Consider the following 14446-nt stretch of genomic DNA (forward strand, 5'->3'; position numbering starts at 1 on the left):
TCCGCCAAGAGATAAAGCAGGGGTGTCGAACTCCAGTCCTGGTGGGCCGCAGTGGCTGCAGGTTTTCATTCTCACCCTTTTCTCAATCAGTTTTCACTGCTAATTACTTTTATTCCCTTCGTTTTAATAGCCCTGATTTGAAGGATTCAGTCCTCTGAATTAATTCCTTTCTTCATTAAATGACAGCCAAACAGAAATGAGATGTGAAATGAGCCAACAGGTGACCAGCTAAACTGGGATTTCAAACTCCAACCAGTCTCTTAATGGGGAGCCGATTCTTGCTGCTAATTAAAGCCGTTATTTAACTCCATGGCTTGTTGCTGCTCTCATTCTGCCACAGCAGACATTTTCCAAATCTGTTGATTCTTCTGTTTTTTCTAAGAACAATCAAAATGTTTTGGTGACCTGAGAGATCACCCTCACTGAGACCTTCTCCTTTCTTTATTTTCAGGTATTGTGTGATGGGCACAGGGCAGCTGGTCACGTGGCGGCTCGTTTTGTGTCTCGTTTTTGTTTGGCTGCTCATTAAGGAAAAAGAGAACTAAGGGGCCTGAGTCAAGTTTATTCAAACTACGGTAAAAGAAGTTAATTAGCAGTAAAAACTGATGATTATTGAAGAAGATGGTTAGAATGAAAACTAGCAGCCACTGCGGCGCTCAAGGCCCGGAGTTTGACAGCCGTGATCTGAAGAAACGAGCCGTCAGCAGGGCAGCCCGGCGCGCCAGTGTGGGCGGGGCTCATGCTAATCAGTCGTCGTGACATCCAATCATTCAATAAACGTCGAGTTTCACGAGCCAACGGTTCCGTCCTCCCGTCGGCAGATGGCGACCGAGCCGTACCTTCGCGCTTGCTTTGCCCATCTAGCCGGGCGTCCGTCTCGCTGCAGTTTGTAGCCGTTCTTGCTCGCCCACCGGTAACCAGGAAGCCGCGGCGGTACCGAAGAGAGGCCGGATTCGATGTGCGGAGGACGGCAATCTGACGCAGGTGAGCAGCGCGGATTAGCCCGACGGGCTGCGGATTGTCTTCTTTTTGACCTCCTCAGAGAGCCCAGTGCTCCTGCAGGTACCCACCGCGCCATCGCGTTCAAGCGTCTATTGTCTTCGGCACGAATGTTTTGTGAGGCGGGCAGGGAGCCGCTCGGACTGCTGTGAGCCGCGGCGTTCTTTCTGAACAGCCGCGCGGTTCGATCGGACATCTCCACGAGCGCCGGCGCGGTTTCAGATAGAAAACTGACAGACGGGATGCGAAAGAAAATCCACTTTCAGGTCCTCTTTATTTTATACGAAGTCACCCAACGTGACGATCCGAATGCTCCAGCACGTCGGCATTTTACGAACAGCTGGGCCGGAGATTTGGAACCGAACGTGAAGCGCTCCGCTTTTATTGAAGTGGCGTGAGCATCGCGTGCAGGCGCCTCCAGTATCCAGCGGGACTGTGGAGTCCCTCACGGGATGATCCGTCCGGAGGAGAGGCGGCCGGGGACTCCCCGAGTGTGCGCTTTACCGTCCGCCTGTTAGTCGGCAGATCTGCGGAGCACGGGTTCAAAACCGAGGCGGGGGAAGCAAAGAAAGCAGGGGGTCGAAGGTTCATTAGTCAGTGGCGGTCATCAGAGCTGGCCGCTGTATAGCGCCTTTCATGGTGGATGCTGTCCTGAGGTGTTTTACGGCGCCGTATTCACACCTTTTGTGTTTATCAGAGAAAAACGCTGAATGCTGTGAGTTGACTTCAGTGTTTGTTTGTCCTGCTGCTCCTGACTTACTGGTAGGAGGAAACCCGCCATAATGTGATATTCCATCCAACTCGTCTTGCTGTCAAGTTATGCAAGATATGAAAATTATTAGCCCACCACACTAAAAAATCAAAAAACCTTACATTTTAGTCCATGTTTGGACCCTTCTTGGTGCAGTAAGTGACACCCCTATGATAAAAAAAAATTAAATAAAGCGTCAGGCGTCTTTAACAAAACACAATCAGAAGGACTTGAAGTTGTGCAGGACCCCAGGGGTGCACGAGGGGCTGAAGTTGCTCCTTCTCACAAAAACATCAGTAATATCCATGTGCTGATATTTGGAGGTTGCTGATCACGACTGTGATCATGTTGGTGATGTTTCCAGAAGGTTGATTCAGTTCATCTGGACGTACGTAGTTCTTCTCCAGGGAGATACGTTACATCACTCGTCCAAGTGGCTGCCTCAGTCTCATCCTTATAAACAGTACCTTGGCCTAATGACTCAAACTAGCAGCCTTGACTAACAATGGGCCGTGTGATCAATGACATTCAAATTGTCCATGAGTTCCACTCACAGAGAGTTGGCTGCAATCGCCGCATTGTAAGATGGTGAGAGATGTACCCTTCGGCCCCCTCCTCGGTTCAGAGATGGTCGTTCCTTTTTCACGACTCCTCGCTCAAGCCAGCGTTCCTCCCTGACCAGGATGTGCACATCTTCATCATCTTCAGGTGGAGTGGTGGCTCTGAGGACAGGGATCTGCACTGGCAATCAGAAGGTTGCTGGTTTGAATCCCATAAAAATGCCAGTAGGGACTCTGCTCTGTTGGGCCCTCAATCTGCAATTGTTGAGTGCTTTGAGTAGTGAGAAAAGTGCTATAGAAATGCAAAGAATTATAATTATTATTATTACTGAAGGAGTGAGCACTGTCCTGTAGGTGTGCATAGACTGCAGAGTCCTGGCCTGACAAGACAGCTCTTCTGTGTTGTGCCATCTGCTTTGCCAGTGGTTGTTTGGTTACCCTGATGTATAATTCACGGCAATCCACTTGGCACTAAACTGCATAAACTGTATTACTCTGTCAGTGCCAGGGCACCCGGTCCTTGGGGTGGACCAATTTTTGCCGTAGTGTGTTTTGGGGTTTGAAAGCCACCGACACCTGGGGCCTCATGTATAACGCCGTGCGTAGAACTCACACTATAACATGGCGTAAGCACAGAAGTGGGAATGTGTGTACACACAGAAAAATCCAGATGCAGGAATCTGTGCGCACGCAAACTTTCACGTTCTTCCACTACATAAATCCCAATCAGCGTGACAAGTAACACACGTGCTCGCGCCTTCTGTCCCGCCCCAACTCCTCCCAGAATTACGCCGCTTTGAATATGCAAATCAATATAAATAGCCTTCTGTGAAAAGACAATGGGAAAAGCACGGGGGGAAATATAAGAATTTCAGCGAATACCAAGTGGAGGCAAAGGAAAAACGTACTGTTTGTTGGTTTAAACAGTGGGATAATCAACAAAAGAAAGTTGATCGAGTGACAGAGTGTCGGAAAAACTTGAAAGCTCAAGTTCACAAAGTCGCACAGTGCCCGAAATAAAAAAGAAATCACATATCAAAGTCAGCGTGAAAAGGCGAGTCGTAGCCCACCGTCTGAGTGTCATATGAAAGCTTATTAGGGTACAGACAAAAAAAATAGGCACACAGTGGGAAAAAAGCACGAAATTTCCACTTTAATCACGTAGTTTATTTTGTCATTAAAGTAGAACATCATAAACTTCATCTTAAAATCGTTTATTTTACTAGTTTCTAAAGTAGCACGTTAAATGCTTTGTTCTGTGTTTGATCTTCTATGTGCTCTATGTGTGTGAATCACTACGTGCTTCTGTTCTTTCTCTTTCTCCAACAGGACACAGAATCCATTACATTTGTGATATTACAGCTCTCTGAATAATTAAAATACTGAGATGTATACGTGATATCATTTTCATGATGATAGGAATGAAAGCATGTTATTAAACATGGGAACACAGTGGCACAGTGATTGTTCATGTCTCACGCAAGAGGCTTGCTGCGCCATGTGCGACCTTCAATGAAATAATTTATCACAGCAGTACTGTCTCTTTCAAACGTACTAACCTCCAATTCCTGTCCTTACTTTTCTTTCTCCAATCGCCACACAATCAGCTCTGTAATAGACGTTAAGCCATCTGTAAGTTTAGAACGCAGATTCTTCAAAACTTTTAAGGAACATTGAAATATCTTCGTAGTACATGTTTAATTATTCTATCCGTCTATCCTTCCAGTGTTGCGTCAGCACCAGCAGTAATACAGCGCAAGGCAGGAGCTATCAGTGAACTAGCTAGTGCTGCGGCACCGTGTCCTCACGTTTAATTATTAACAATACAGATTATTTAAATGAAGTTAAAGTTTTTTCTGTATGCTATAAGCAATATATTTTGCTGCATTTCATCTTAAAAATGGTATCGTCATCATACGCGCTTTATAAAGTGGCGCAGGTTGTTCAATATTATAACTGTAGTGTAAGTTTACAGTGAGGTAATTGTACTTATAAGTAAACAGTTCTACAAGGAGCACTTGATGGACTGATTGAGTGCGTTTAGAGTTCTTAAGATGAAACTGTTTGTGAATCGCGAGGTCCGTACAGGAAAGGCATTGATGCATTGTGGCTGAGGTAATGTATGCTTGAAACTGTATACCGATAATTCTCTTTCCGATCAGCTGCTGCTGTGATTCCCCACTCAGATACAGTGATATAAATACTCCGAGTGGTGCAGTGAGAGTAATATGGAAAAAGATGATCCGCTGTGGCAACCCTTAACGGGAGCAGTTGAAAGAAGAACAAGATGCAGTGAGAGTAACAATACTAAAGCAGTTATGGTATTTGGAATACTATGGCTTTTACCTGGACCATTATATTGCTGCAGGTTAATTACAATCAGATGCATTACACTAATAAACAATATGCAGTTAGTTTCAGTGTATTTATAAAGCCGCGTCAGGAATGTGGGTCTAAGAAAGAAAGGGTAACCACACAGGAACAGTAGCACTGCTTTGACGCTGGGTGCCGCCAGTCTGCAAAACCGAGCGGAGAAATTGCGTACGTCAGGGTATGAGGTACCGTGGAAATGTGCGTGGCTTTACGCCAAGTTTAGGTTTTATACATCACGATTTGAGCGTGGAAACATTCATATGCAACATTTCTGTGTGTACGCACCGTTTATACATGAGGCCCTCCGCTGTTGTGATACTCCTGACACATAAGGGATCACCAAAGGTTTTCACTTAGGCAGCGGTTGTCCTTCCTCTCTCTCCTGGATTGCTTAGAGCCTTCTTTAGGTGTCTTCCCCGTGTCACAAAAGCCACAAAGAGCCATAGCAAGATTTGTGGCCACCACCCGTATATTTGGTTTCCTGGCTGCAAATTGTTGTTTAAATGACAGAACTGAGGGAACTGGGAAAAGGTGGAGGCCTTTAAAGGGGAAGACGGGAAGTGAGGTCAAAGGGGCCGGGCTCATGAAGGTCTTCAGCCATTGGTTCAAGCCTGGACGTGACATCACAGGGGCCAGAGTTGGCAAGGTCTCCTTCCATAGGCTCGGTCCCAGAAGTGATGTCAAGAGGGTCAGGTGGGATCTCCTGTGAATGGTCTGCAGGAAATGGAGAAAAAGAGTTGGTGCACTCGGCCACATCCCAGTCTGACTCAGAACTGCCCTTCCTCAAGCCCCTCAGCTGCCTCCCATGCACACATGTGTGACACCTGCTTTGACAAAAGTCCAGCTGGGATAACCACATTTTCTCAGGACCTTTTTGATGTGATGTTCTTCTGCTTCCCTGGCCGCTGTGTCTGTGGGTTTGGTGTTTGCTCCAAGTTGTAGAGCCCTCTAGCGGATGGTGAGAGTCGAACCTTGAATGCTGATCCGTGGTGCGTTGGTTTACGGTACACATCAATGTTCAAATGTCCCCCATTGCTGATGGCAATTTCACAAGCCTGTCACGTTTCATGTCCTCCCTGGTGAACTGGATGTGTTTGTCCACCAAGTTGATGTGGTCAGTGAATTGTGGTACCTCCTGAGATTTGATCTTCACCCAGGTGTCGTCCACATTCCTGAACTGATGGCTCGGTGGTGTTCCAGGATAGGATAGCAGTGCCCTCTTTTCCACTTCTTCCATATACAGATTGCCCACAATAGTTGAAACTGGGGGACCCCATGGCGCACCCATGTTTCTGCCTGTAGTACTGGCCTTTGTATATGAAATATGTGGATTGAAGACACAGTTCCAAGAGCAGACACACTTGGTCAGTGCTGAGAGTGGTCCTTTTACTGAGTGTAATCTCTTACGGACCGCCTCCACTGCTTCTGTAACTGGAACGCAAGTGCATAGAGAAGTAACATCATACGAGACTATAGTGTCATCTGCCTCCATAATGACATCTCTCACCTTCTCCACAAAATCCAAAGTGTTCTGAATGTGATGTTTGGAGCTGCCTACCAATGGGTGGAGGAGAGCGGCCAGGAACTTTGAGATGTTATATGTAACCAAATTGATTGTGAAGACGATGGGTCTTAGCGGTGCATCCTCTTTATGTATCTTCAGTAAACCACACAGACCTGGTGCAGCTTCTCCAGGTATGAGGTGCGGTGAAGAGCCTGGTCATGCACTAACTTGAGACAATCTGTCACCTTTTTCCTGTAACCACCACCTGGATCTCGTTTTAGGGGTTCATGAGTGTTTTTATCACTCAGCAGAGAGTCCGTCTGGTTTAGCACCACTGGGAACCTCCCCTTGTCTGCTGATGATGATGATGATGATGATGTCGTCCTTGCTGAGTGCCATGAGAGCCTTCCTCTCCTCCATACTGATCTTAGACATGATGAGACTTTGATCCGCAGTCGCTCCGTGTTGTTTCTGATTGTCACTCTGTGACTCTGTTCTGTCCCACTAGTGGGATTTGTTTCGGTGTGACAGCAAAGTTGAACCCTTTAGCAAGGACGATTTTCTCTGCTTGGGTGAGTCGTCTGTCGGACAGGTTCTTCACCTGCTTGTCCACATCCTCGGTTTGTGTCAGCCATCCTTCTGTCTGTCGGCTGTAGAGGACACTCCCTGTCCTGTCGTATCTGATGTTTGTGGCGCATCACAAGTACTTCACACTTCCTCTGCTGCCTGCTCTTAGACTTTACACGCCGTGCTAGACAAGCCTCCTCAGTGAATCAGCGATGAAGTTCTGTCAGATCTGCTCCTCTTCAGAGTTCAAAACATCAAAAGTAAAGTTAGTTAGTCTCGCCCGTTCATTTAGCAGCTGGCTCTGTGCCTTCTGTAGGATCCTTGGAGCTCGGAGACCCTTCACTGACGATTTCATCTGTAGACTTGTAGGCGTAATTCCGCTCTGATGCTAAAATCTCAGGTGGTTCCTGTAGTCTGCCATCTTGCGTTGCTGTTTTCTCACACTCGCGTACAGTGGAACCTCAGTTTGTGAGCAGAAGTCATTCCAGAAACGTTCCCGCAGTCCAAAGCACTCGTAATGCAAAGTGAGTTTCCCCATAAGAAATCGTGGAAACTCAGATGATTCGTTCCACAACCCAAAACTATTCAAATAAAAGTGATTCATAGAAAATATAAAATACAAAGTAACCTGCACTTTACCTTTAAACAGAATCATGGCTGGTGTGAGTGAGTTTCTAAACTCTTGTGGGATTCCACCCAACGGGACGACATACAGAAGAGCGTCCCAAAGTAATCGCAGTCTCCCAGCGCTGTAGCAGTTCGCCGCCCTGCCTGACTGCTGTGTCTGTGTATAGGACAGCGGCCGATCACGCTCCAATAAATAACCGCAGTGTTGCTGCGTCAAGCTGGCGTTGCTAAAGTACTGAGACTCAGCTTCGTGTTTTGGGGTGCAAGATGGAGACTCACGTGTCACAGCACACACACACACACACAGAGTCACAATGCTGTAGTAAACAGTATACACTCATACGGATGTTGACTATATGAGTGAGGCACACCAACTCGGACAGAGAATAGGAGACGATTACCCACAATCCCACAGCGAGAGAGAGAGAGAGACGAACCATCAGCTCAGTTGTGATCACATGACGCATATACATACTACTCGTATTGCAGGACCTCGCTCGTTTATCAAGTCAAAATGTATTCATTTTAGCTCATCTTGCAAAACACTCGTAAACCAAGTTACTCACAAACCGAGGTTCCACTGCACAAGCTTTAGGCCGTTCTTGTCAAAATGTCTTGATGCATGCTCAGTAATCCAGGTGAGGAAATTCTAGAAAGTTGATTCAGTTCATCTGGACATAGTTCCAGCTCCATTGATCACACGGCCCATTGTTACATCAATGCTGCTAGTTTGGGTCATTAGGTCAAGGTACTGTTTAGAAGGTTGGAGAAACCAGCAGTGAACTGAGACTGAGGAAGTCACTTGGATGAGTGATGTGACGTATCTCCCTGGAGAAGAACTACGTACGTCCAGATGAACTGAATGAACTTTCTGGAATTTCCTTACCTGGATTATTGAGCATGCATCGAGACATTAGTGATGTTTGATTTTTTTTCACTGGTGGTCCAAGCCCACAAAGCACCTCTTAAACGTGACCATTAAGCAGGTGGGGTGTCTGTTTGGAGACCCTTTCAAGGTCCGTGGTTGATCTTTTCCAGCTCACTATGGACCTCTGGCAGCAGGTGAAGAATGACATATGGAGAGTATTCCGATGTTAAACATTTCAATTGATAGATAAATGTGAAAGGCGCTATATAACAGATACTTTATTAATCCCAAGGAGAAATTCACAATTGTTGCAGACATTTGAATGTTTCCAATATCTGACGTGATGTTTTCTTGTTTATGATTCATAAATCCTTACATCTCACCCAGAATTATTACGGCTTACACCAGTGTAAGTATCATTTTTATTTTTTAATAATTGCACTGCAGCTCAGCTAAGATAAATGACCCCCCTAAAGTCAGCGGAGGCGACCAAACCTTTGAGCGTATGACTTCATATAGCGCCTTTCTTTTTCAAGAACTACATCAAGGCAATTTATAGGAGCAGATGTGAAAAAGCAAGAAACCTCAAGGAATTTGTTGTCTTTTCAGCGTATTTGAAGAGGCAGACGGAGCCTACAGATAAAGTAGAAACCTCAGCCACTTTAGCATTTCTAGTTACAGGGAGTCCCCAGGTTACGGACATCCAACCTACGAACGGGGCCACAGCTGTGACGCATGCGCCTCAGTAACTGCCACTCTGTCATCTTCGGCCTGGGGACGTTGCAAGCGGTGACTGGAGGGGGTCGATTGTGCTGCTTGCGCAGTGTAGTGTCCCTCTGGTGGCAAGCGGTGACCCGTGGTCCATAGTCACCGGGGCCACAGCTATCGCTCGTGTGCAGGACAGAGGCTTGATGGGGCGGTTCACTGCCCGCCCACTACACCGCCACAGGGGGCATTTCACTGCCCACCCATCACATACGGCTGCCCCGTTCGTTCCCAGTGGGCGGCTGGTAATGCTGCAAGCGGTGACCCAGTTGTGATTGAATGGGGCGGCGGGTCGGTTAGCATTGTAGTGTACCTCAGGTGGCTGCCTGTTGAATGGGTGCGGTGGTTGGCGATTCACTACCCGCCTTTGGCCGCACCGTGTTCGTCGTTGGTGGGCGGACGCTGCAAGCAGCACACTAGTGGAGGTGACTGTGTGGTGGGCGGCGGGTGGTGAACCCCCCCATTCATTCTCAATACCTACCCTGCTTGTACTGTCACACACATAGCAGGAAGTTGTCTCTCGTCAGTACACCAGACGTGTTGACGACGGGCGCCATCCTGCTGTGATAACGTAGACAGTGCTGTGCAGAAGAGCTCATCTTAACCATCTATCTTCAAGAATGTCTCTGAAACACAAATCTGATGATACAGTAAAGAAGAGAAAAAGTGTCACCATGGAAAATAAAGTAGAAATAATGAAAAGGTCAGAGAGAGATGTGACACTCCATCATTCATTGGCAGAGCACTTGGTTACAGTCGGTCAACAATAACATTTATTAAAATAACGTAAGAACAACTTAAGTACAAACCTACAGTCCCGCTCTCGTACCTAACCCGGGGACTGCCTGTATTTATATAATGTGATGGTCTGCTGGCTTAAAGAGTAAGCCCCCCCACGGCCTCAGAAGCTGGCATCATGTAACTTTATGCAGAAATGACTTGTAAGTATTCTGCATAACTGCCTGCCAGTCTCTCACATCGACACGGGGACATTTGTGACGACTCCTCCATGCACGGTTCCTTCGGTGGCGAGGTGGTTTGTGGGTTTTCTCACGTGTCCTGCCCGTTTCAACAACGGTGGATTTCAAATCGGGGCTCTAACAAGGCCACTCCAGAAACCTCCATTTTTATAATTTCTTTTCCGCCGTTCGTTGAGGTGCATTTGCTGGTGTACTTTGGTTCATTCTCATGTTGAAAGGTCCAATTCAGCTTCAATTTTCTAACAGATGGCCTCACGCCGTCTTCTGGTAGTCGCTGTCACGTTGTCCTCACGGGTACAACAGAGAGTTCTTAGCGGATTCTGTGGTGATCATCTGCTCAGGCCCTGATGCTCAGAACGGTCCCAGGCCAGAACATTCCCAAATGGCAGAGAGTGGACTCTTCTGGTCAAATGCCAGCTTGCTTGTTTTTGCCCAGCATGCCTTCTGGTACTGTGGCTAAATAACTTGGCCTCTGCCTCGTCTGTCCGGAGCAAGTCCTGGGGTCTCGTGAACAACGCTCTGCGTAGAATTGACACTAAAACGTGGCGTATGGGCAAAAAAATGAAGGTGCATAAAACCGCGTAAGCAAAGTACGACACACTTCACCTTTATGAATCCCAGTCAACGTGAATTGTAACGCACACGCCTGCAGCCCCACCCCGACTCCTCCCAGAATTTTACATACTTGAATATGCAAATCAGCAAAGATGCCACTTCAGTTGTTAAAAGACAATGGCGTAGCACATGGAGAAGAGAAGAATTTAAGCGAATGTGAAATTTAGGTCGTGCTCAGGAAAGTGTAGGCCATGAAAAACATATTTGGTGTCATTAAAGTAGAATGTCCTAACCTTAATATTAATATCGACGTTTAATTTCCTAGAGTTCCTCAAAGCCCATCGTAATTAAAGTATCACGTTGAATGCTTTGTATTCCGTGTGTTCCCGGACCAAATCATTAATCACTACGAGCTCCTTAAACGGACTTTGTGTTACGCTGACAGGAGCGCACAGGCGGTGATCGCCACACACAATACGTACGTTACATTCGAGATATTACAGCTCCTTTTAGAAGGTGTACTTGATAACATTTTCATGATGAAATGTGTTAAAGATGAGGGGGCACAGTAGTAATGAATACGACGATTGGTCGTTGGATTGATGTTCTTAACTACTTGAAATGGGGGGGGGGGGGGGGTCAAATTCTCACCTGACGGTCCCCCCTTTAAACGGCCCGATCTTCTTCCCATCAGCCCCAGTGTCCTCCACTATCGTCCAGTAGATCAACACTGTGTGATGATGCAGCTTCTGTTTCACACTCTCGCCCTACAGCTGACCTTCTCCTTCTGGTCCGGTCGCCTTTCAGTCCCCTGCCTCCGTACGGCTGTCACCAGACTGGGACTCGGGTTCCCCAGCGACCAGGGTGCTCACTCTGGGGCTTCAACCTCCCGAGCCTCCGACTCCTGCTGCCTTCCGTGACAAGCCGTCCTCGATCGTGGTCACTCCTGGTCCTCTGCAAAACCCGGCAGGAGTGACCCAATCCATCTACCCCCCGGGTGTCACCCAGACACCCCGCTAGGGCTCACTTCTCCCAGCTGCTCTCTCTCCTTCACTTCTTCCCTTCATCTCCCTTGACCTCCGTTCTGTTTTTTCCCCTCCACACTCGCGCTCTCCTACTTACAGTGGGTACAGAAAAGACCCCCCCTTGAAATATTCCCATTTTATTTGCTTTACAGCCCTAACTGTAAACACACACACTGATATTTCTGCCCAGCTTTACTTACTCAATGCCACCTCTAACATCCAAGTGAAAGACATCACAGCTACAGTTCAGAAGAATTTATAAAAAATCAAAAACAAGACCTACTGAGATTAATAAAAGGACCCCCCCCCCAATGTCAGTGTCATTTTGTTGACCCCCCTTTTGCTTTAATGACAGCCCTGAGTCTGTTGATTCTTCTCTATCAGCTTTGCACTCCTAGATTGAGCCCACTCAATATTTGCCCCCCACTCTTCTTTACAGATTAACTGTTCAAGTTCGGTCACATTGGATGGTGATGTTGGTGGTCTGCTATCTTCAGATCTTTCCACAGATTTTCAGTGATTGAGGTCTGGGCTCTGATTGGCCACACCAGGACATTCACTTCTGTGTGGTCCCTTTTGCGATGTGCTTCGGGTTGTTGTCGTATTGAATGGTGAACATTCTGCCCATCTTCAACTTTCTGGCAGAGGGTAGCAGGTTTTCTTCAAGAATTTGATGGGATTTTGCCCCATCCATTTTTTCCTTCTACCCTAACGAGAGCCCCAGGCCCCCCATGACAGAATGCTGCCCCCTCCATGCTTCACTGTCAGTATGGTGTGTTGTGGATGGTGAGCTGCATTGGTGGACCATTTAGTATTGAGGCCAAATAGTTTGATTTTGGTCTCATCTGACCAGAAGACCTTTTTCCACTTGACATCAGAATCTTCAAGGTGCATTCTGGGAAAGCTCAAACGAGCCTCAATGTGGCCTTTCTTGAGAAGTGTGACCCTCCCAAACAAGCCGCAATGGTGGAGCGCTTGTGAAATTGTTGTCACCTGCACACCATTAATGACCAATCTGTGCCATCAAATCCTGTAACTCCTTCAAAGTGCCCATTGGCTTCTTGGTGGCCTCACTTACCAGTCCACTTTGGAGGATCCAGGGAAGGTCCTAGTGGTACCAAACATGGACTTTACTGGGCTCCTTGGGACTGATCAAGCCTTTGAGATGTCCTGCCTTATGTCCATCTACAACTCTGTCCCTGAGATCTTCTGAAAGTGACTTGCCACCTACAGTCAGTCGTGGAAGGGAATGAACGCTCCAGGAACAGCTTCACTGATCACACTCATTACAACTGATCACAGGTAGAAGGAAACCAGTAACTGCAATGGGAATGGGGGGCACTGACACCTCATTGAGTTTGGGGGGGGGGGTCCTTTATTAATCTCAGGATTTCTTGTTTTTTATAATTCCCTCTGAACTGTAGCTGTGATTTCTTTCACTTGGATGTTGGAGGTGGCATTGAGTAAGTAAAGCTGGGAAGAAATATTAGTGTGTGTGTTTACACGTAAAGGTGTAAAGCAAAAAAAAAAAGGGAATATTTCGAAGGGGGGGTTCTTTCCTATACCCACTGTATAATGGGGACGTGGCACAGGTGTGGCGATTAGCAGCTCCTGGCATTGATTATGGATACAGACAATTCCTGACCTGTGCAGTTAAGCGAGGAAATGCCCGCTCCACGTGTCGCCACACTGCCACGTCCCCTCTGTAAGCCGCGAGTGCGCCGATTATTTATTTTAAACGCTGGCCTTTTCTTCTGAGCCGTGAACCCGCTATACCACAGACTTGCTGGGACTGAGAAGAATAACCAACCAGCGTTGGCCTTTCTCAGACTGTTTGTCCTAATTACCGCAGATCTCACAAATGAACAAGATTCTGAAAGACCCAAGACAGTAAAGATATCGAATTTAAAATTGGTCCATAAACATCGTTTAAAAAAAATCTACCCAGGGTGTTTAACTTTGAAGTAGAGAGTTTAAGGAGACTCCTTCCCACTGAGGTCCAAGGAGCCGGTAGTTCACTTATCGCTGGCAGCTGATTCAGGGTTGGCTCGCCTTCGGAGTTTTCTTCTTTTATGTATTGACTGAAGGGCAGTTCAGTTTTGTGAGTTTTGAACCTTCACGTGGCTCATTCTTATGCCAACTCACACCTGAACTTGGGCACCCGACTCTAATTTGAGAGCTCAGAGGTGGTGATGAATGGAGGGCTGCGCTTTCTCGTCTGCCATGTGCATTCGTGTTTACTGACATGTGATCTAAAGATTCAGATCTTGGTATTTCCACGTTGTGCACATTTCGTGGGGTGTACTTACTTTCTCACGTGACTGGATGTCGTGTCTTCTTACAGATATTTCGGCCTGATGTGCTGCAGTGCATTTGGAGTCTGTGGCAGAGCAGGAGTTTTTTATTTATTATTAATGGTGCACTCTGGGTGGACACAGTAGTGCGGGCAGGCGCCACAGGGTGTTGATGGGAGAGTCGTCAGAGGCTGCATTCATACGTAGACCCGTGCGGTTTGGCTGATTTCCTCCTTGGCACTCATAACTAACTCACCTGTGCCCACTGGCGCATAAAAACAGTGTGAGTAGAACACAAAGAAAAGGAAAATAAAGGAATGGAAGAAGAGACAGGTGTGTGTGAGGAAAGTGAGAGTGGCTGGGGTGGACAGGTGGTCAGGTGGGGGGGCTTCTTATTGGCTTTGGGGGGACCCCACATGTGCGAGATGCTAACGCTTCAAGGACAGGAGTGTCAGGGTGCAGGAGCAGCCAAAGGGCTTCAGTCATCAGTGCTAGGGATGGTGGGGGGGCTTGGGGACCCCAACAGTGATCAGCCGGGCCATGAGCCATTTAAAAGGCTGACTGTGTATGCTGGGGTC

At 47.2% G+C, this 14446-nt stretch overlaps 1 protein-coding gene across 3 annotated transcripts in view; it reads left to right on the top strand.

The window, feature by feature from the left end:
- The first annotated feature begins 841 nt into the window (after positions 1–841).
- The window catches only part of socs9 (suppressor of cytokine signaling 9), a 33024-nt gene continuing 19419 nt past the window's right edge, over positions 842–14446 (top strand). For 2 of the 3 annotated variants that reach the window (XM_028795449.2, XM_051934178.1), the window contains exon 1: positions 842–984. The gene's annotated coding sequence lies outside the window, so the exon portion shown is untranslated. Of the gene's footprint in view, positions 1063–14446 lie in introns of all 3 variants that reach the window. The other variant, XM_051934175.1, reaches the window with a different exon arrangement.

The sequence above is a fragment of the Erpetoichthys calabaricus genome, chromosome 1 (assembly GCF_900747795.2).
Source record: "Erpetoichthys calabaricus chromosome 1, fErpCal1.3, whole genome shotgun sequence".
NCBI classification, from domain to species: domain Eukaryota; kingdom Metazoa; phylum Chordata; class Cladistia; order Polypteriformes; family Polypteridae; genus Erpetoichthys; species Erpetoichthys calabaricus.